The 23,464-nt window shown below is 41.8% G+C and overlaps 1 long non-coding RNA gene across 1 annotated transcript; it reads right to left on the reverse strand.

Annotated features, from left to right (window-relative positions):
• Positions 1–1,563: 1,563 nt before the first annotated feature.
• On the reverse strand, positions 1,564–18,647 carry LOC121822223 (uncharacterized). The gene is made up of 5 exons (XR_013044345.1): positions 13,031–18,647; positions 10,244–10,336; positions 9,565–9,664; positions 3,192–7,457; positions 1,564–1,874 (listed from the first exon to the last, which is right to left on the reverse strand). It is a non-coding gene; the product is annotated as an uncharacterized LOC121822223 (long non-coding RNA).
• Positions 18,648–23,464: the final 4,817 nt, after the last annotated feature.

Below are 23,464 nucleotides of genomic sequence, written 5' to 3' on the forward strand. Positions count from 1 at the left end.
GCCAGCTTTCCCTCGTTGCCACCACCAAGGTGAGCTCTCCAACACTGCCTTGGCCAGCTCACCCAGTGCAGCAGGCAGCAAGGAGGAGGCCAGCTCTCCTGCTCTCAAGCCCTCAGGTCCCGCTCACCCGCAGTCACACCACTAAGGCCAGCTCTCCTGTTTTGCCCAGGTAAGGTATATAGCTGGTTCTCCCAATTGCTCCAGTTGGTGAGGGACAGGGACAGCTCTTCTGTTCTCTTGACCCAAAGGCCAGTTCTCCCACCTTCCACAGTTGGCAAGTGTAGGGGGGTGGAGGGCATATTTCTGCCACCCATGCCACCACATGGCATACAAGGGAGGGGGCAGGTGCCACGCTCCTGCTTGCATGTCCTACAGGACCGGCTCACCTGTGCCCTTGCCAACAGGGTCAGCTCTAGTATACTGCAGCCAGTGAGAGGCAGGACCAGCTCTCTCACTCTCCAGCACTGCCCCAGCTAGCTCACTGAATGAAGCAGGCGGCAAGGAGAAGGACCAGCTCTCCTGCCCACCATAGGTGGCAAGGAGTAAGGGAGAGAGGCATCTTTCCCTCATCATGCCACCACATGGCTGATGGGGGTGGGGTGGGTCAGCTCTCCTGCTTTCATGCCCTCTGGGCTGGCTCACCTGCACCGCCCACCCCCACTGAAAGGGTCAGCTCTACTGTACTGCCCAGATGACGTGCAGTATTGACTCTCCCACTCTCATGACCCCAGGGCAATTATATCTCCATGATAAACTGTTTCCTTTATTAATCTTTATCTCTTATAATTTTAGTTTAAAGTGTATAGTTTGTCAAATATCAGGATAGCCACATCACTTTGTCTTCAGCTTGACTCTCAGTCATTCATTCTTTGACTCTCAGTCTTTGAGTGCCTTTTACCATTGAGGTGTGTTTCTGTAATGATCTCTGTCTGCTGAAAAAAGAGGCTTCTTTGATTAAGGATGAGAGCTACACTTATCTGTAGGTATAAGAATAAATATTTAGAATGCAGTCAGAAACCATACTATTTAGGGAAATGGTAGTAATAGGTTCTCCTCTGGGGCCATGACCCCACTAGTCAGGGGCAGTTAAAAAAGTTTATAGTACTAGGCATGGATTCCTTCCTATTATGTGGACCTTAAGTCCAATTAGATCGCTATTGGTTATTCCCAAGATATAAGTTCCACTATTGGAGATACCTTGCTGTGCTGAATATATCTTTGCTGTTTAGGCTTCACAGCTGGATAGGACTGTAGGTTGCTTTTCTCTCTTGGCGGCTTGCATAGTGCCTCCAGATACTATGATAGAAAGTCCTCAGGGATACTTCTAGGTCAGTTCCAGCTCGAATTCTCCAAGTCCTGTGTCTAAGGAGGATGGTGTCTTCAGCAATAGGCAACCGAAGGCAGCAGCAGTAGCCTATACTGTTTGGGGAGTCTCTTGGACTCCCTTAACCAACAACTTTCCCATGCTAGGCACTGAGGATTATATTAAATAGTCTTAGAGAAAGCATTCTTACCCCCAAATGGCATAAGTTTATTTAATATATACATAATTATATGGTTTATTGGTATAATAAACATTGCATAAATTAATATAATTTAGTATAATTATATAATACAAAATATGTGTTTTATTTAAGTAAGCATCAATTAATATGTTTCTCTATGGCTTTAAAACATCCTTAGAGTCATTCACCCCTTTCCCTCCCCAGTTAAAGTGCCCCCAGTTTTCTCCAGTTCCCTTTAACAGCCCTTGTGTTCTGCCATCAGTCTCTCTCTAGAGCTCTTTCTCCTCGAATGCATGGTCCATTCTTACTTTCCAGGTGTCTGTGTGGCTTCATGTTGTATACTCCCATCTGAACATTTGGAGCTAGGATCTACAAATAAGAGGATATGCAAAACGTTTGTCTTTTGGGGTGTGGGTGAGTTAACAGGAAGTAATTCAGTTCTAAATTTGTCCTTCTTAGCCCTCTCTACCACTTTATCCTGTCAAGCTTCCTTAAACAGGGCCACTCCACATCCCTTGAGCCCCAGCCCCTAAGAACCCCTTGCGGTGGTGGGCGGTGGTGGGCCTCTGCTGTAGAACACCAGTATAATGTGCTTCCTGTCTGCTCTCAGGAGAGATGTATACTCTACTGATTCAGAACTCTGTTGGATTTGCCCTCCCAGCTCTCAAAAGTTCTACTGTTCCTATCAAGGAAGCACAGCTGTTCTATAGAACTCTGTTCCTTTTTTAAAAATTACTTATTTGTATTTTATATACATTGGTCTTTTGCCTGCAAGTATGTCTATATGTGGGAATCAGATTCCCTGGAACAGGAGTTACAGACAGCTGTGAGCTGCCATGTGGATGATGGGAATTGAACTCAGGTCCTCTAGAAGAGCAGCCAGTAAGCCATTTTAACCACTGAGCCATCCCTCCAGCCCAGCACTCTATTTTTAAACTGCAGAATCATCTTGGCCTCTCCCATCATTCAGTGATAATGAACTTACTAAAATCCAAATTAAAAATTAGGGTGTAAATTCTCATTTATATGTAAAAATATTTATACTTGACATATAATGTATCTAAATAAAAAGTGATTCTGATTTATATAAGTATATACATATGTTTATAAATCCATCTATGCTCTGCTCTTTTTAAAAATGACAAAGCTATCCATAATACTTAGGTGTTATGCACACTACTGGAGGAGAAAAGTAAAAATCAATCTTGCCCAGCTGTGAACACTGGAAGCTCTGATAATGGCTTGGAAAGATATGGTACAATAGTGTCATGAATGTTACAGGGGTAACCTACCACTTTTAATTGAATTTAAAGTCAGCTCCACCAGATGGAATTCATACCTGACCTTATTAAGGAGGCCATGAGCCTTTAAGTAGATAAAGGTAAACCTAGTACTATTTTTCTGCTAAATGGATATAACAATAAAATGATTCCTAATGACTTATTACTGTGCCCATAGATCAGTGCATCTCTCAGCTCTCATCAGAGAAGCTTCTTCTTGTAGTTATGGCAATTAACAGAGATGCACAGCTCATTTGTTCATAGAATAGAGACTTAGGAGTATTCAGCCCACTCAAGGCTTAGAGATATAAGTGGAAGAGGGGGTGTCTTAGTAAGGATTTCTATTGCTGTAATGAAAACACCATGACCAAAATGGAAGTTGGGGGGGAGGGTTTATTCAGCTTACATTTCCATATTGCTGTTCATCACCAAAGGAAGTCAGGAGAGGAACTCAAACAGGGCAGGAACCTGGAGGCAGGAGCTGATGCAGAAGCCATGGAGGGGTGTTGATTACAGGCTTGCTTCACAAGGCTTGCTCAGTATGCTTTCTTAAAGAACCCAGGACCACCAGCCCAAAGATGGCACCATCCACAATAGTCTGGGTCCTCCCCAGTTATCACTAATTGAGAAAATGAGCATTTCCTTAACTGAGGCTCCTTCCTCTCTGATGACTCTAACTTGTATCAAGTTGACACACAAAACCAGCCAATACAGTGGGTGAAGAGCGTAAGAGCTAAGGTGGTTGATGACTGCAAGGAAACAGGGTTCTCCAGACACACAGGGCAGATGCACACAGGAACCCACAGCAGTTGCGACAGCATACACAAGACAGGCACAAGTGCGAGCCAGACAAAAGTCCAGCATGGAGAAGAGGTCGGTGTGATGTCTCACCCTTAGCCAAGGAGGTATTGGCATTTAATTGCTACTGGGAGAGGGGGTGTGAGCTTTCTATAATGTTGTGACACCAGGTATATTGACCACACTCCAGGGCAGGCTCCATACCCAGGAGTAGTGAACTAACGCAATCTAGACCCAATGGGACACTGGGGGAGAAACATGAAGTTGGGTGGGTAGAAATGTGGGGGAGGATCTTGGAAGGGTTAGGGGAGGACTTGGGGGAGGGGTGTGAATATTATCAAATTACATTGTATGAAATTCTTCAAGAATTAATAAACATGTTATTTTAAAGAATAACAAAGCTGAAAATTTAAAACTAGCAGTTGTTGACCCAAAGAAATTTTTAATGTGACCTAGGTACTGAAAATGCACAGAATTAAAAAATTATTTTTTAATATTTATTTATTTAAATGTTAAGTTTATGGAGTTTTTTGTCTGCACATACATAAGTACATCATCTGTATGCCTTATACCCAGGGAGGAGGTAGAAGAGGGTGCCAGATCTCCTGGAACAGAACTCATTGACCATTACAAATGGTCATGTGGATACTGGGACCTAAACCTGAATTTGGAAGAGAAAGCCAATGCCATCTTCCAAGGCCCCAAGGCTTTTATTTTTAAAAGTTACAGTCATTCTAGACCTGAGCTACAAAACCACAGAAGTCAGCTACTCATTTCCTCCTGTGGTTCCCGTCTTTGTAGATGGTCACATCCTCACCATCTTCTCTCACAGCAGCTTGCATCCACAGTCATGAGCTCTCTCATCTTTTGGCTACACCAAAGAAAACACAAGAGCCAGGAGGACACTGACTTTCTTGTCATGTGAAGTGCAGGGCCCAGGGAAGCTTTAAGGTTTCCACCCAGGGACTGGTACACAAAGAGAATTGTGTCTAACTCTTCTTCTCTGGGGTGTTTAGTATTGAAGGACACAGTTGGCCTAACTTTCTGGCTTAGTCCATCCAAACAAAAGGCAACTCCAAAGATGAACACAACTGGAATGTGGCTCAGAACCAGACACACAGTGAAAGAAGAGCGACGGGAGCCTGCTCTGACAGACTGCGTTACTGGGATGGAAAGCGCAGACCTTGTGCTACCTTCTTCTCTAGTTTTCACCTGTCTGCTCCTGACATTCTCACCTCTACTTCTGCGGTAGTCAGTGCTGTCAACATGACAAGATCTAAAAGCAAGCCTCTTGGCATACCTGTGAGGGATTATCCAGATTTAGGTTGACTGAAGTAGGAAGACTCACCTAACTGTAGACAGTGCCATTCCATCATCTAGGATCCTAGACCTAACCCCTTCTCCCTCCTGTAAGTGGAGGTGGAAGTTCTGTCCCACCAGCAACCCCAAAAGACCCAGCAGCCGCTTCCCAAATAATTGACTCTGAGGCTTAATATTACTTATAAATACTCGACCAGCAGCTCAGGCTTATTACTGACTAGCTCTTATACTTAAATTAACCCATAATTCTTATCTATGTTTAGCCACATGGCTTGGTACCTTTTCTCAGTACACATTCTCATCTTGCTTCCTATGCATCTGGCTGGTGACTCCTGACTCCGCCCTTCCTCTTCCCAGCATTCTTGGTTTGGTCACCCCAACTACACTTCCTACCTGGCTACTGGCCAACCAGTGTTTTATTAAACCAATTCAAGTGACAAATCTTTTCAGTGTACTAGAGAATTATTCCACAGCATGTCCCCCTTTTGTCTAATTAAAAAGAAAAGTTTTAACTTTAACATACTAAGATTATATACAACAAAAACAGTTATTAAGTAAGAATTACAGTAACACTATCTAATCATTTACATTTGGCAAAATTAGAGAAAATAATTATCTATCTTATCTTGGTGAATCTAAAGTTTTGCATCTAATTTACTTTCTACTATAACTAAGAAAATTATATCTATTTAGTCTTCAAATCCATCGAAGACCCCAGAAGGATGTAATGTTATCTAAAGGACAAGGACCTCAAGCTGCTTGGACAGTCACCTGAGGTTCCTCTGCAATGTTGGGGCATCCATCTTCAGCCTACAGGCCTAGAATATCTGACAGATTTTTCTGTGAAACGGGATTTTTGAAGGACTTTCCTGCTTTGTTTTAGCAAAGTTTAGTGGTCACTTTCCTGGTGCCCAAATGTTTAGCAAGAATTTCCACATAAAACCTGAGAAAACTATTTTTTTTAAAAAAGATCCCAAACACACAAAAGAACAGAGTCAAGCATGGCTTTTTGGTAGCAGCTTTTTCTTGGGTAGGCTCTATTTGCTGGCAGCGTGCAGAGGGACAGCTCCTTTAAGAGATAGCTTCCTGACTCAGCCTTAGTGACAAAAAACACATGGCTCTTTTAAGAAGCCCTGCAACCAAACACTTAAGTGGGATTTCTGAGCAACAGCTGGCACACTACTCAGTGGCAGTATGGACCCCCAAATTCCCCAGATTTGGTGCATTAAATGTGGCCCCCGCCAGTACCTCCACCATGAAGGTAGGCACTCAGAACCAAGGAATTGGGTGGAGCCAGCTTTAGTTTCTAGCCTTGCTGCTTAGCAGATTAAAGACTCATGTGGTTAGAAAGTGCTAGAGATATGCATCAAAGACAGATTCAGATGGGGAAAAAATACTCTGAACAGTTTACAGTATGTTAAAAAAATATGCAGAGGCTCAGAAGAGTAAAGAGAATGTATAGACAGTCTTGAAAAGAAATATATAGTTTTAAATAACAAGTCCTTAAAAAGGGAGTGAAGTAATACTAAAACAACCATATAAAGATGAAAAAAACACAGAGAGTCTGGATACTGTATGTTATTGTGTTATCTTTGAATGGTTTGACTGCTGAGGAAGAAGCAACAGCTGTTAAGAGACATTTGATTATAAATGTTGCTGGATTAATCCAACCTATTTATTTTGAAAATACTTTGACTTCAAAATTTAAGTCAAAAGGCATGTTACTTTGGAGAAGACATTATGCTTTTGTTTCCACAGAAAATGAGAGGCTGTGGATTCATTCCAGGTTAAGAAAAATCAGGTTTGATTGAGGAAAACCCCCTGAAAAATCTCCAGTGTGAATAGATGGCCCAGATGATCTAATGTTTCAGACCACCTCTGTTGCAGTTTCCTCTGAGTTCTGCTTCCAGAAAGGCCTCAAAGCTGCTGGCTGAGATGATCTAGCCTCACAGACTATTCCAGTCAGGACTTGACCATAATCCTAAATTTTCTCAGGATCTCCCAAAGATTACCAGCACACCCAATCAACAGGAAGTAGTCTAGAGAACTATGCCCACATTCCCCCAAAAATGGGTTATGGATATTTTACTATCATTTAAGGGATGATTGGTTACAAATTGTTACTGGTAATGGTTAGGAAAAAAGCTGAACAAAGGAGATTAGATTCAGGGATCTCATTTTAAAAAGAAAAGGGGGATATAGAAATGATGGGATAAAAAGGTAGATTATTAAATCTTTTTAATCCAAAAAAACAACTGTTAATCTTACATATTTTACATTAGTATGAATTTTGGTTTATTGATACATATTTAAAGTTAATTTTGTTATACTGTATGTATATTTTTACTCTTGTTTAAGATATTGTGCTTATGCAGCTCAATTAAAAATGTAATGTATAGTTAAGAAATACAGATTAGCCAGGCAGTGATGGTGCACACCTTTAATCCCAGCACTCAGGAGGCAAAGCCAGGCAGATATCTGTGATTTTTGAGGCCAGTCTGTTCTACTGAGTGAGATCCAGGATAGGCACCAAAGCTACACAGGGAAACCCTGTCTTGAAAAAAAAAGAAAGAAATATTAATAATTAGTTATACATAATAGTCACCCATATCTATTAAACTTATGGTCATGTTAGTTAGGTTTTCTAGGTATATAGAGATACATTTCAGATAGATAGGCAATTTTTAAACACTTCAAACATCTACAAAATATGGCATTTAAAATGTTTTGATAACTTGGGCTTTTTATGACAGTGAGACATGTCTGCTCCTGGCAACACCATCTACTTCAGAGAAGATGATAGGCATCAAAGAAACTCCATATGGAGTTTACTTTCTTTATGCCAAAAGTTAGCCACTGGACAAGAAATTGTCCTTGCCTCAGTTGCTGACATTATCTGTCCAAACTGGTCCAGCAGGATACAATAAAGACAACTGCTGAAGTTTACCAAGATAAAGTAAGACAGTCCTTTAAATTTCTCTGCTTCACAGGAAAGTCTGTCAGACATTCTAGGCCTGTAGGCCAGAGTTGGATGCCCCAATGTTGCAGAGGAACTTTGAGTGACTGCCCAGGCAGCCTGATGTCCCTGTCATTGGGTAACATTTTACCCTTCTGGGGTCTTTGATGGAGTTGAAGACTAGATAGTTAAAGTTTTCCTTAGTCATGATAAAAAAAAAAAATTGGCATAAAACTTCAGATTCACCAAGATAAGATAGATAATAGAATGTTTTCTCTAATTTTGTCAAATACTAATAGACTAATATTGTTGTGATGGTATTCTAATTGTACTGAAATGTGATTTTGATTGTATGTTAATAAATAAAGTTGCCTGGGGGTCAGAGCTATTAGAGCCATAACAAGAGTGTGGCAGTGGTGGCACACGCCTTTAATCCCAGCACTTGGTAGAAGAGCTAGGTAGATCTCTGTGTGTTCAGGGATACAGCCAGCATTGGAGACATATGCCTTTAAGACCTGGGGGGCTGTACATAAAGACAGTGATGAGGCAATCACATGTTTGGGTTTACAACCAATGAGAAGGCAGAACAAAAGACTATGAAAAGACTTACACACAGGAAATAGGTCTCTTTCAGGAAGTAAGGAGCTCCCAGGAACAAGGGTAAGATTTTAGCTCTGAGCTCTGACCTCTCGGCTTTCTCTTTTACATTGGTTCTGTGTTTCTTATTTAATAAGACGGTCAGTTACATCTACATATTGTAACTGTTATTCTTACTTGATAGCTGCTTTTGTTGTATATAATTTTACTATGATAAAGTTAAAACCTTCCTTCCAAAAAAGGGGAAGTGCTGTGGGATGTCCTTCTATACACCGTGAATGTGTGTTGCTCTCATTGGTTGATAATACAGCAAAATAATGTTAGGTGGTTCAATCAAACTGAGGACTGGGAGGAGGAAGGGTGGATTCAGGAACTACCAGCCAGATGCAGAGGAAGCAAGATGAGAATGTTGTACTGAGGAAAGATACCAAGCCACATGGCTAAACACAGATAATATTTATGGGTTAATTTAAGTGTAAGAGTTAGTTAGTAGTAAGCCTGAGCTACCAGCTAATCATTTATAATTAATATAGGCCTCTGTGCTATAATTTGGAAAAGGGCTGCTGAGTGTTTGGAAATTGCTGGAGGGACAGAAACTTCTACCTACACCTCCCTCTGCCTCTCTTTTCTGACTGGATGCAACGTGGCCAGCTGCCTTAAGTTCATGCCAACATGGCTCCCTTGTCATGAAGGACTGAACCCTTAAACTATGAACAAAGACAAACCCTTCTTCTGTTAAGCTGTTTAGGCCAAGCAACAAAACAAGTGCTGAGTACAACTTCCTTCAGACAGCCTCATCTACAGCAAAGCCTCAAGGTGCTGAAATCTAGAAGCAGGGTTGTGAGGTGAAAGGTCAATTACTAATTAATTCTTAATAAAAACAAGGTGGAGGCTGGAAAGATGACTCCCTGGTTAAGAGTGCTGGTTGCTCTCCCAGAGGACCTGGGTTCAGTTACCAGCACACAGGGCAGGTCATAGTCTGTAAGTCCAACACCAGGGATTCTGATGCCCTCTTTTGACCTCTGAAGGAACTTCATGCACATGGTGCACAGACACTTTCTGGCAAACACAAATAGACAAAGTAAAATAAAATAAAAGGCACTCCTACCTTCAAGACAATCAGGAGCGGTCTTTCTGTCCACAGGGACCGCTGCCTCTTACCTCTTCCACAATCATCTTTCTGCTCCACCTCTTCTTCAGACCATGCTCTACATAACCAAGACTGAAATCGAGTCTGGTACACTGCGGAGAGAAACCCCAACTCCCCCAGGACTTCTTCATCATCACTGTCATCAGATCAGTGTGAAAGGAGACTGCTGCCAGCCAGGTTGCTCAAGTTCTAGTGTGGTGCCCATAGTGTGAGGATATTTATACTGAAATTGGCAGCGTTACCAATCAGGGTGCCGAGGCTGGAGGTGTTGCTCTTCCTAGGTTCATCCCCTGCACCTCCTAGGATTCTTGAGCTGGTTCCTCTCATCTCCAAGCACCAGAACTTCACTGGTCTCATACGATGCTTGACCAAAGGCCTCAAATAGCCCCAATCACTATTTCTAAATGCAGAGTTCCAAAAATCCCGCAATACAGGAAAGTGTGGAGATTATATATTATTATACTGTAAAGTTACTGGTTTAAGGATAAATCCTCTGATATTATTGTCAATTTGCAGATAAGTGAGGGGGTATCTATATTCTCATACAATTATTATTCTAATGTTTTTACAAACAAACACACTTACTAATGGAAATATTTCAAGAAATTTCTGTGTCTAGGCAAAATGCTGGACTCACCTTGCCCTTTTTCTGCTCAGTTTCCAAACTCCCCAGCACTGTCCAGGTCTGTGGAATATTCTTTCTGACTTTCCAGACAGTTTCTTTTATTCTCTAAAACATAAGCAGCATCAGCCAGAGAAATGTCTCAGTCACTAGAAGTACTTATTTCACAAGTCCACCAACTTCCATTTGATCCCAGGAACCCACGAAAAAGCCAGAGGCAGCAGAGTGCATCTGTGATCTCAGCCCTTCTACAAGATGACAGAGGCAGAAGAACCAGCCAGAAGCTCCCATACACAGCACAGCCACAGAAACAGAGGTCCTGCCCCAAAACCAACTCCTGAAGACTGGTCCTGTGACTCCCACAACTCTGCTGTGGTATTTGCAACCCCATGCACACTCTCAATAAATTATAATTTTTAAAGTGGCACAGAACATGTGTGTTATCTCACAACCTGCTTTCAACTTCATAATAAAACAGTGCAGATGTTTCTCCACTCAAACACACACAAGATTGTTTTGGTCCTTAGCACCGGAGTTTCCTAACATGAACTTCCTGTATCTCACCCAAGCATTCCTGCACCACTGCAGATTTGATTGCACCTTTATTTGTTCATCATGTTACATATACACTGGCTACCATGGCCATCCCTGTTCCCATACTCCAAGCACCTTCTGGGGAGCTCACATCTGTCTGGAGCCATGGGCATGGAGGGCCAGATAGATGGCTGGTGGTCTGGATTTCCCCACAGGAGGCAATCCCATTTCTCCCTGCATGAGAACTAAGTTCAGGCTCCTTGTCTCTGGATTTCATTAGGTTGACTCCCCTGCAAGGCCATGGTCAAGAATACCAAAGTGAGAGAATCTTGAGCAAAAAAACACTTTTAGGGGAGTTTTCTTTTCCTTCACCATTGTCATGGACACCTGGTATTAATTAGCTCCAGGTTAGTTCTGTGTATTCATCAAACTATAGCTTCCATCCATCATGCCCCTTTCCTTCTCAGCCTGATCCCCTACATTCTTCAGAGGGGAGGCTCAGATGTTTGGACACAGGGGCACATCCATGGGTCTATTTTCTTTGGGAGGAGGGGTCTGAAATCAAGCTGATCCTCTCTCTTGAATGCCCATTAATACCAGTTTATGGCCCCACGATGACTTTATAAACCACCCACTAGTCATAAATTCTGACTTTACTCCCTCCCTGGTGTCTTTGGGAAGGCTCTCCATTGTCTTTGAGCTTTGCTTGGTTTTTCTTATTCTGCTTTCTCTGTTGATTTATATATTGATCTTGTCTGATTTCTAGCTTCTGGAACTTTATAGATTATCTGGTCTAGCCCATGCTGTCTCTTCCTCTATTGCAACATTATTCTTTTATGTATTTTTCCACAAATGGAAGTTAAAACAAATGATCTCACAGGAGTAGAAAGTAAAAATGGTCACTAAAGGCCAGATGGATTGCGAGGAGAGAATACAGAGTTAGAAAAGGGGGAACATTCTCATGTTCCACAGAGCAGTGAAAAAATGCAGTTTATTTATTATATATTTCAAAATAGCTGCAGAAGAGGTTTTTAAATGCTCCACACACACACACACACATAATGACAAATGTCTAGGGGATAGAAACACTGGTTATCATGGTCTGATAATTACATATAGTAAACCATTTACATGCTTCATACTGCACCCCACAAATGTCTATAATCATTATATGCTTATTGATTTTGTTTATTTAAAGTGAATTTTTCTAAACTTTCAATAGGGACTAGAGAAAAGAGTAGCTTCTGAAAAGTCTCAGTTTGCCATCTTGAATCTGGTAGATTACTAACTTCTGATTTCAAAAATAAGAATTCACCTAAATATTTAAACAATATGTGAATCTCCTTGTAAACTTTTCTTTACCTATGCACACTAAACTTCACACATGCCTCCTTGCCTGCCAATCCTCCCTTCTAAACATATCACAAGCATTGCTGCTTTTCAAGGCCCATGAGCAGGCAGGCTGGAATGACAGCTCAGTCAGTAAGAACTCAGGCTACTCTTCTAGTGAAGCTAGGTTTGATTGACAGCACCCCCATGGCAGCTCATAGCCATCTGTAACTCCAGTCCTGGGACCTAGTTCTATTTCTGGCCTCCTTGGACACTGCAAACACATGGTGTACAGACATGTTTGCAGATTAACATTCTACATATCATAACAAAAATTAATTTAAATAGATAAAGTTCCATGAGCAGTAGTCCAGATTCTGTCTATGAATACACTCCACCTACTGGCTTGACGTAAATGGGATCCCATCGTAAGTGCTGTTTTTACATAGCTTTTCACATACAATACTTGCTAAAGGTATTTCCTTTGGTGGATACAAATTTATCTCATTTTAAATGGCTGCATGGCACTTCATAACACAAATTTCCTGGTTTTTATTGAACAATAAATGGCTACTTGCTTGTTTCTCCCTTTAAAAGTGTTATTAGTATGTATTAATTACACACAAGATGAATTTCACTGATATTTTCATGCATTCATCTTTTTTTAATCGTATTCACTTCCATTACCTTTTTGTGAGCCCCCCCACACACACTCCTTTCAATCCCTTCCCTCTTTCCAACTAGTTCCTCTTCTGTCTTCATGACTGAATGTTTGTAACTCAATGAGTTAAATTAGGGTTGCTATTACAAGAGTGGGAAAGTGGTAGGGAGGAAGGGAGAGAGGGAAGGAGGGAGGGAGGGAGGGAGGGAGGGAGGGAGGGAGGGAGGGAGGGAGGGAGGGAGGGAGGGAGGGCGAGGGTAGGAATATGGGAAACTTACCAACTTACTGAGGATACTGTAGGTCTGGCTGGCCTAGGACTCCCTTTGTAGACCAACCTTGCCTCAAACTTGCAGCACACCCCTGCTTCTGTTCCCCAAGTGCTAGGATTATAGACATGTGCCACCACCCAGGTTGGCACTGACATCTTATTCTTCCCGTTGTTATACTGTGTCCCTCCACTTACTGAGGGGTTTTTCATATTGTCCCAGTAAGTTTCAGTGTTGTCTTCATATTTCATATTAATTCTATGCTGAGATTTCAAGGTTTTGATGCCATTGTGATTTTTTTCCATTGCAATTTTATAACTATTATTGCTAATTGTGTTTTGTTTCTTGATTTTCTTTTCTTTCTTTGTGTGTGTGTGTGTGTGTGTGTGTGTGTGTGTGTGTGTGTGTGTGTGTGTGTGTTCGTTCCTTGGTTTATAATTGTTCTCATACTTTGAACTTTTATATGAATTTGAATAGCTTTGCTATTAAGCCTCTAGGATTTTCTGGGTAAGAAAATATCACGTGCAAGTGGTGACTCTTTTGACTCTTCCTTTCCAACATTATCCCTTTTTTATTTGTGTTTTATGAAGTCCAACATAGCATCAGTGGGAGCTGAGATACTAAGCTTGTGTCTAGGAGAGATCCAGGATTTCAGTGCTCATCATTGTCCACAGTGTTCACTGCATAGGTGGATTTCCATTCATTTCTGGCTTATACATAGTTATTTTTGTTGTTGTTGTTGTTGTTGTTGTTGTTGTTGTTGTTATAAGTATTATTATTATAAATGAATGTTGAGTTTTTGAAATCTTCTTTTATAGTTACTCCTTTCTCAGCCTGTTATATTAAAAGATAATTGAGATAGATAGATAGATAGATAGATAGATAGATAGATAGATAGATAGATAGATAGATAGATATAGATAGACAGACAGATGGCAGATGGCAGATCTGTCTACATATATATTATACTATCCACACTTGTAGTCACCCTGATGTCATAGTCACAAATTAACTGATATATGAGTAAACCATATATATGTATGTATTATATGTGTATATATATATATGTGTGTGTATGTATATATATATATATATTTATATATATTACACTATCTACACCTATAGTCACCTTGCTGTTATATTTACAGATTAGCTGATGTAGTATTATTGGCCCCTATTAGCTCATAGGGAGTGGCACTATTAGGAGGTGTGGCCTTATTGGAGTAGGTGTGGCCTTGTTGGAGGAAGTGTGTCATGTGGAGGCAGGCTTTGAGGTCTCATATATGCTCAAGCCATGCCCAGTGTCTCAGACCACTTCCTGTTGCCTGAGAGTCAAAATGTATAACTCTCAGCTACTTCCCCAACAACATGTCTGCCTGTATGTCACCATGTCCCACCATTATGATAACAGACTAAACTTCTCAAAATGTAAGCCCCTCCAATTAAATAGGCTTCCTTTATATGACCATGGGGTCATGGTGTCTCTTCACAGCAATAGAAACCCAACTAAGACAGAAATTGGGACCAGGGACTGGGTATTGCTATGAGAGGCCTGACCATGTTTTTGTTTTGCAGAATTTGGACTTTGGTACTTTAGGTTAGGATAGCAGTGGAATGCTTTAAGCACAACTTAATGGGCCATGTTAGAAAACAATGGTGCTGAGAATGATTTGAACTGTGGGGAGCTGGCTCAACGGGTTTCAGAGGAGAAGAATATTAGTATGTTGCCTAGAGATCGTTCTTGTGATATATTGGTGAAGAAAGTGGCTTCCTTTTGCCCATGTTGGAAGAGTCTGCCTGAGGCTACAGTGAAGAGTTTTGGATTAATTCCATTGGCAGAGGAAATCTCAAAACAGCCTAGTATTATAGACTCTGTTGTATGGTTATTAGTGGTAACTCTAATGAAGATTTATAAGGAAAAGAAGTGAGCTGAGCAGGATAAATTACAAAAAGTACACTTTGAGGAGAAAAAGAACACGAGGAAACGGAATGGAGCTAAGTCCTGTGTTCAAGGAGGTAAAAGACTAAGAAATGGAATAACAGGATTACTGACCTCAGGGCAAGGTCACACCCAGCTATGTTTCCAACTTGTGGAAAGAAATTAAAGAAAATCTTAGATCTGGGTTTGGTAGTGCACAGCTTCAATCCCAGAACTCCAGAGGCAGGGGCTGGCAGATCTCTGAGTTTGAGGTCAGCCTGGTCTATAGAACAAGTTCCAAAACAGCAAAGCTTAAGGAGTGAAGAAAACCATTGAAAAGAGAAAACTGGTAAAGATGTAATTGAGTGAGGGGCCATGTTCCAGCCCCAGCAAGCAGCAGAACTTAGGAGCTTTGGCCATGTGGTTCTGACTTTAGAGTCAAGGATAGAAGAAAGGGGTTATGGAATCTCCCTCCATGACCATGGAAAGCTGCTGAGGCCAGGCATGTGTTAGGGGTGTCCCTGAATGGAGACCTAGAAAGTCCATTTCATGAAGCTGTAAAGTTGAAGGCTGGATTGCTTTGGAGACCCTAAGATGTTGGTGATGCCAGAGTTGTGGGATATCTACTGAAGAGAGCATCTAACAGGGAGTGAAACCAGCCCAAGAGAAAGAAGTATGTTGCAGCCAACAGAGCTGAAAGAAGTTGGAGATCTGAAGAGCATTTCAACATCAGACATGATGGAGTTTGAAGTTTGCCCAGCTGGTTTTCAGTCTTGCTTTGGTCTAGTATTTCCTCACTATGCTCTATGGGCCCAGGGCAGCTTAGCCACACAACTGCTCTGACAGGCTTAATAAAAACCAGCTAAAAAGCAGGCCTGAGTTTTGGTTTACTGGCAGGCAGCACACAGATCCAGGAAAAGCCATAAACTGACCCCACTCAGGGATGAGCCAACATCTAAGGAGAAGTACCTAACATTCCAACTGTTAGATAAGATTAGATAAGAGCAACAGATGTCCCTGAGCCCAGCATATACCCCAGACAAATGTCAGCTAATCAGGGTCTTGAACCCTGGAAATCCCCTCACCCCCAACCTCTACTATGATAAAACCCCTACCCTGCCCAGGCTCAGGACTCTCCAGTCATACCTCTGTGTCAGACATACAGAGGGTCCAAGCTCAAGTGTGAAGTAAAGGCTCTTGGCTTTTGCATATGGATTCAGTCTCTGTGATGTATTTAGAAGAGACTTTGAACCCTAGACTTTTAAATAAATTTGAGACTGTCTTAAATAAGTTTGAGACTATGGGGAGTTTTGAAGTTGGACTGAATGCATTTTTGCATTATGATATGGCTATAGGCCTTTGGGGGCCAGGGAATGGAATGTAGTGGTTTGAAAGAAAATGGTCCCCAAAGGGAGTGACATTATTAGGAGGTGTGGCCCTTTTGGAGGAAGTGTGTCAATGTGGAGGTAGTCTTTAAGATCTGATATATGCTCAAGATACCACCCAGTGTCTCAGAACACTTCCTGTTGCCTGTGGGTAAGAATGTAAAAACCTTCAGCTCCTTCTCCGGCACCATGTCTGCCTGCATGCTACCCTGCTTCTCATCATGACAATAATAGACTAAACTTCTGAACTGTAAGTGAGCCCCAATTCAATGTTTTCCTTTATAAAAGTTACTGTGGTCAAAGTATCTCTTCACAGCAACAGAAACCCCAAGTAAGATATCTGATATATGTGTAGATTATATATATATATGTGTGTGTGTACATATATACACATATATAACTATATTACATATATATTACACTATCCATACCTATAGTCACCCTGCTGTTACATTTACAGATTAGCTAATATATGTATAGATGACATATATCTATATTATTCTATCCACACCTATAGTCACCCTGTTGTTAAGCAGAACTCCAGAACTTTTCCTTATCTAACTATAGCACCTCTCAGTACCCCTTAACCAGCTTCTCCTCATTCCTCCCTGCGTGCAGACCTCAAGAATATGTAATAGAGATTCAGCAATATATGATAAAGCTACACTTAGAAAGGTCAAGGAATCCTTCTAGAGCTCCCTCTAGATATCAAGAAATATTTGATGTTATTTGCCTTTTACTATATCAGCCTTATCCTATTATCAATTTCGTGTGTGCCCATAACTCCTAGGCCATAACAGCAAACAGTGTAAACTTCTCAGACCTACTGCTGACCTGGACTAGGTAACACCCCTACAGAGACAATGCCTGTCTCCTACACCTAGGAGAAAAGAAAGAACAGAGAAGAGCTGAATGTGAGGAAGGAATTGAAGCTATGTAGACAGAATTTTGTCTTATAGAAATAAAGTAAATGGATGATATAGCACAGTGTACGTGGATTCTTTTCCTTCAGAATACCCCCACACTGGCCAGAGCATCTTTCCCAGGACCCTGGTAGAACTTTTCTCATGGCAGGCCCCTGGGAGAATTCTGATACCTCCCTCCCCTTTACTCTTCTCAGCCTCTGGTATCCAACTTTCTCTGAAGGACTATGAAATCAATACTTTTAGATTCAACAGATGATGTAGAGTGATATCTGTCCACTTGCCCCTGGCTTACTGCACTTAAGGTAATGACCTCCAGCTTCATCCACACTGATGGAAATGACAAAATTCCATCCATTTTGTGTCCAAGTGTACTCCATTGTTTATATGAGCTACATCTTCATTGTCTTTGTCTATTCAGCAGTTAGTAGACACTTCAGTGTCTCCATTTCTTTGCTTTCATTAGTACAGTAAAAATGGAAGTTTGGAGCTGGGTATGGTGTTCAGAGCTGGGTGTGGTGGCATACACCTTTAATCCCAGCACTTGAGAGGCGGAGGCCAACCTGGTCTATGGGGCAAGTTCCAGGACAGCCAGAGCTACACAGAAAAACCCTGTCTCAAAAATACAAAAATAAGTAGATAAATAAATACATAAATCCATAGATAAAATATAGGGGTAGCATGCTCCAGAAGCCTAACAATACACAGTTGGGTTTATAACAGCAGCAACTACAGTTCTCATTTTCTCTTTTCTTTTTTAATTATATTAAGCAAAATTAGTCAGAATCAGAAAGAGAAGTATGACATTTTCTCATAGACATACAGCCTGAGGGGAGAGATACAAAAGGAGGAGAGGGAAGATGAGGGGTCCCTGCAGGAGGGAGAGCAAGTGTAAGAAACAAGGAGGGTGAATCTGAGCAAACCACCTAAACATATATGGAAATGTTGTGATGAACCCATTAATACAATTGTGCACACAAAAAAGAAATATATGTTTAAAACATTTAGGGTCAAAAGAGAATCATAGTTTCCTTGGGAGGAGGTAAGGAAGATGGTGGTCCTGGCAGCATGGCTCTTGCTGTGCCCCTTTCTCTCTCTCAGGGCCTTGGACACTAGAGCTGCTAAGCAGGTGCAAGCACAGGGTGGAGACATTGTCACAATCAAAAGCACTGGCCTGATCCCCATGGCACTAATCACATGGCCCTGACTGACACAGTTAGCATTGGCATACTACATTCCCTTTATTATTGAATGTTGTAACACCATAGGAAAGGGTAGTGCTTGTTTGTGAATGGTTAAAGATGAAAGTACTATCTATGCCTGTTCTATGGCCTTGACAGAAAATAATGGGGAGGGAGTTTGTTGAAACAAATGGAAAAAAGGAAGGAATTGACTATAAGTGGGAAAGAGAGAGAGAGAGAGAGAGAGAGAGAGAGAGAGAGAGAGAGAGAGAGAGAGAGAGAGAGAGAGAGAGAGAGAGAGAGACCAGCTAATGGTACTTTTAACTGAGTACATATGCTCTGGACCAAATACCTGTAATTGTTCACAATTTGAATTATTTGCTTTTATGGTGCAATGGAAATAAGTTAACTGGGAATCTGGTGACATTACTGCATTCCTTCCCTGTATGGCTTTACATCTTTAGTCTCCCAGGACAAGGAGAGGTTAGCCACCACCAGCAAGTCTTAGGCTTCTAAAACACCAGTCTACCCTTCAGAGGAGGAGAGCCATTTTACAATTGTCTTTACAATTGTCACTTGCTGAATACTCATAGATGTGGATGAATGTGTGCCTGTAAAATTACCATTAAGAAAATCATAGTATAATTGGGTTCTTGTGAATTCTTAGACTTTCCCTAGTTCATATTCCCATTCAGTGCTTTCCACACTTAAGAATGAAGGTTATCTTCCTAGGCTCTAAGATGGAGAGAACATAATACAAAACAACCAGTATAAATGTCATATTACATTTAAAGTAAAAAATCTGTTTTATATATGCATAAAAAATAAATATGGGTAAACATAATAATTCACTTATTGCCTATGAATAGAGCATCTGTGCGGTATGTGCTATCACAGAGCTGTGTAGGAGAAGCAGCCATCTTCTTCATCCCCTCAGCAGCCTCACAAATGGGTCTTTATCTTACCTGCCAAGAAAGAGCCCTTTAATAGCATGCTGCCCAAGAATGATAGAATTCGGGAGAAAAGCAGACTTTTCTGAACACAACTTTCAATATCATTATTTTACAGAATATTAGTAGTGATGCATCAGAAAAGCAAAACTAACACTAGAAAACTGATATTCTGATCCCTACTCACGGCTTCTGTTCTGCAATGCAGCCTGCTTATTCTCTTTATGGCAGATGCTATCAGTGATAACATCTTAGGTTCCCATCTCCGCCCCCGGCCTCCATTCCAGGCCTCCACCTGCATCTGCTGAGTGCTGGTGCTCTTCAGCTGTGCCCCTCCTTGCCTGATAATGCTTGTAAGAGCTGTACTTTCCCAACTACTCCTGGGCAGTCCATGGGAAGGGCACAAGGGACCCGCCTCCTTGTCACTAGGCAGGACAACTCCTCAATGCCACCTGCTCCAGAAAACCCTACAGGATCAGGTTGAAGTTCAACTTTACCAGCTTCTTCCTCTCCCTGTCCATCTTCCCTGACTCCTCCCCCTCTGTCTGGTGACTACTCCCTCCCATGATTCCTCCTGAGCTATTCTCTCAGTGAAGCACTTGCACAAGAATCTCCATTCCAGGCTCTGCCCCTAGAGACCTGACCTAAGACTCGTGAACATTCCCAGAAGCATATGGGTCAACCACACAAGCCGTGACATGCATATATTTATAGGTGCATGACATCTGTCAGCAAAATACTTCTAAGAAGAACTGGAAGAGAGTTTCAACTCCAAAAGAATGGCTGGACTTCAATATTTATCCAAGGCTCTGTCAGTTATTAACACCGTAGCAAACACTTCATTACATGACTGTGATACTCACTCACTCAAACCTGTGCAAATTCAGCAGCTGCTAGCTGAGTCATGTCTACAGAGAACATTGGCAAAGGCAGACCTAGGTTCTTGGTGCTGGCATGGTACCAATAAATGTCCCTGATCCAGGAAGAGCTTGGACTACACTGGCCTCAGTGCTTCTCCAATTTTCAGTGGTCTTTATGATTTGTTTAATTTTTTTGCATATTTTATACATTATGTAAGGTTTTCTAAGTATGCAGAGAAACCAGGTATTTAGACATCAGTGGCAGGTTCAGGGTTTGTTCTTTTTGGGTCACCAAGAACCCCAACAATGTTTCTTTTCTGCTGTTCCTTATCTGTTTGTAAATATTTCAGTTAAACAAATCCTTATGTGAGAGCAAGTAGTTGGTTCTTTGGGGGTTTAAAGACTTAAGGAAGTGGCTTTTCATTAGCAACCCCCAATTCTCTACTGCTCCTCTCCTGCAGATATGGGGGCTTTTAAGGGAGAGGTAACAGGTGCCATTCAGGAGTCTGTGAAAACAACAGAGATTTAGTCATTGACTTATATTTAAGAATACTTGTGGAGCTGGAAAGATGGCTCCATGCATAAGAGCAATAACTATTCTTCCAGAGGACCTGGGTTCAATTCCCAGCACTGACAGCTGCCTGTGACTCCAGTTTCATATCTGGCATGTGCAAGCATAGTTTTATGTACACAGACATGAATGCAGGCAAAACACCCACACACATAAATATAAATAAGTTTTCATTTAACTTTTTTGTTTTGGTTTTTTGAGACAGGCTTTGACTGTGTAGTCCCAGCTGTCCTGGACCTTGCTTTATACAGCAAGATGGACATAAACTCAGAGATCTTCCCACCTCTGCCTCCTGATTGCTGGGATTAAAATTATGTAACACCACACCCAACTTTAAATTTTAGAAGAGTAAACAACGTTCAGTTCCCCTAACAATCAAATTACACATCACCCTTTATCTAAAAAGTCTTAAACAATGTCCAGAAAAAATTCCAGGATGGCTTTTCTGTTTCTTGGCAATTTTTTTTTAACATCAAATTCACAGCCAAGTGTGTTCTGTTCCTTTTGTGAGTTGGTTTTCTTTTATTGCCTAGTTCCAACTAATTTTCCATTCACTCAACTCACCAAATACATGTTGAGGACTTACAAGGTCTAGACATATACCGGGCTCAGTGAAGAAAAAATACCACTTAAATCTTGGAACTTGCATTCTACTGGAGGGGCACTGATTAACCAATGGACATGAAAACCAATGGACATGAAAGCATCACAGCAGGAGCTTAAGGAGAGGGCAGTCTGGCCTGGTGTCGGGGAAGAAGAAGAGACCAACATGGTGTAGGAGAGATTAGGAGGAAAGGAAGCAGGAAGGAAGAGCTAAGAGGTCAAAGCATTTCCAAGATCCCATGTGGCCTCCTGGTGCTGTTAACCCTCGTTCAATGATAAACAAAAAGCCACTGGAGGGTAATAGAAGAGGAGGCATCTGAACTTATGGAAATGGCCTGCAGGTCACAATGGCTGCCACCTCTGGAACCGGCCACAGGAATGGGGAGAGTAGTTAGAGACCATGGCCTCATCAGGGTGATGGCGGGTGGACTGGGTGATCGCAATAAGGGCGGTGATGAAACAGGAGCGGGTTCAAACCTCAGACACACTCTTCCAAAGGACATGGAAAGTAAAAGACTCCAAGGTGTCTGACCCAAGCTAAAGGACAGGCAGAGCTGAAGGTGTGGCAGGCAAAACTAGCAGTTCCTCCAGGGAGGAAATGGTGGTTGGTCAAGCAGCAGGAAAAGCATGACTCTAAGGGTGGCAGTGTCCCCGATTATTAAATTTTCTATGCTAGCCTCTTTAAGTCGGAGTCTAATCTTCTCAGAACATGCATATAGTGATTTGAGATTTTAGACTTTCAAATAGAAAGTTAAGGAATAGGATGTAGTGTTCAGAAAGAGCAATTCCAGAGATATAAAATTGAGGGGTGTGTAGTATTTAAACACACAAGACTGACTGAGTTAACCAGCAGAGTGAATATGGATAGAGAAGACAAGATATTCACAGTGCACAGTCCTGGGTACTTAGAGGCTGGGAGAACAGGAGGAAACAGCAGAGGGACTCACACTGTAAATGGACATGGGAATAGTTCCAGAAAATCAGAGTAGCTTCCTGGACACTGAAAGAGGGAAGTTATTTTTAGAAGGCAAACATGATCAACTGTGGCAAACATGAGTTTCAGGCTATACACAATGAAGACAGAAACTGACCGTTAGATATCACAACTTAAAGGTCTCCAGTAACATCAACACAGGAACTTTCTGAGTAATGGTAGGAGCAGAAGTTTGTGGGGAGAGATTAAAGACAATAGGGGAGCTAAGTCTGTAGCAAACAGCCTAGAAAGCTAGCACAAGAAAAAGCCCAATCCCAGCTCCTGGCCTCTGAGCCCTTTTTCCTATGGCTAGCCTTTTTAAAGAGTGTCCTCTGGTCATTAATTGACATAACCCAAGAAATGCCCTCCTCTTAGCCACTGCTCAGCCTACAGGCATGCCCAGCAGGATGAGCTCTCCGACAGTCAGACCAGGGAAGTCCACACACTACTAGGAACCAGCTCAGAGACCATGATGGCGACTGTATGTGGTGACTTGTCTAGCCGTGGAATGGCCAGATCAAGCATTATTTCTGGTGTGCCAGTGAGGGTGTTTCTAAATTAGCTTCGAATGGATGTAAACAACAACGCAACTGCCCACCCATATGCAGATGTATGTCACCTAATCCACTGAGGGCCAGAGAAGAAGGAAAATCAGAGAAAGCAAGAATTACCGCTGCTTGCTTTCTGCCTGCCTGTTTATGCCAAGACATCTCTCCCAGGTTTCTTCTCTGGGCCCCTGACTGGGAGTTACGCCATTAGTGCTCTTGGGTCTGAGGCGTTTTGACTCACACTGAGTTATATCACCAGTTTTCCTGGGGGCGCCCAGCAGTCAGCAGGAGGTGGGACTTCTCAGCCTCTGTAATCATATGAGCCAATATCTTAAAATAAATGAAAAATGCCCTCTCCTCTTCCATTTCCTGACTTAGGATGCTAGTCACAGTCTGCACCATGCTGAGGTCCTTGAGCCCTACCTTCCTCAAATGTGGAGTATGACATGATCAGAAGAGGCCCAGAGCAGAGGGTAAGAACAGTCTGGCTTGGATTAAGGGTGGTAGTGCCCCTGATTATTAATTATGTTATTC

The sequence above is a fragment of the Peromyscus maniculatus genome, chromosome 14 (assembly GCF_049852395.1).
Source record: "Peromyscus maniculatus bairdii isolate BWxNUB_F1_BW_parent chromosome 14, HU_Pman_BW_mat_3.1, whole genome shotgun sequence".
NCBI classification, from domain to species: Eukaryota; Metazoa; Chordata; class Mammalia; order Rodentia; family Cricetidae; genus Peromyscus; species Peromyscus maniculatus.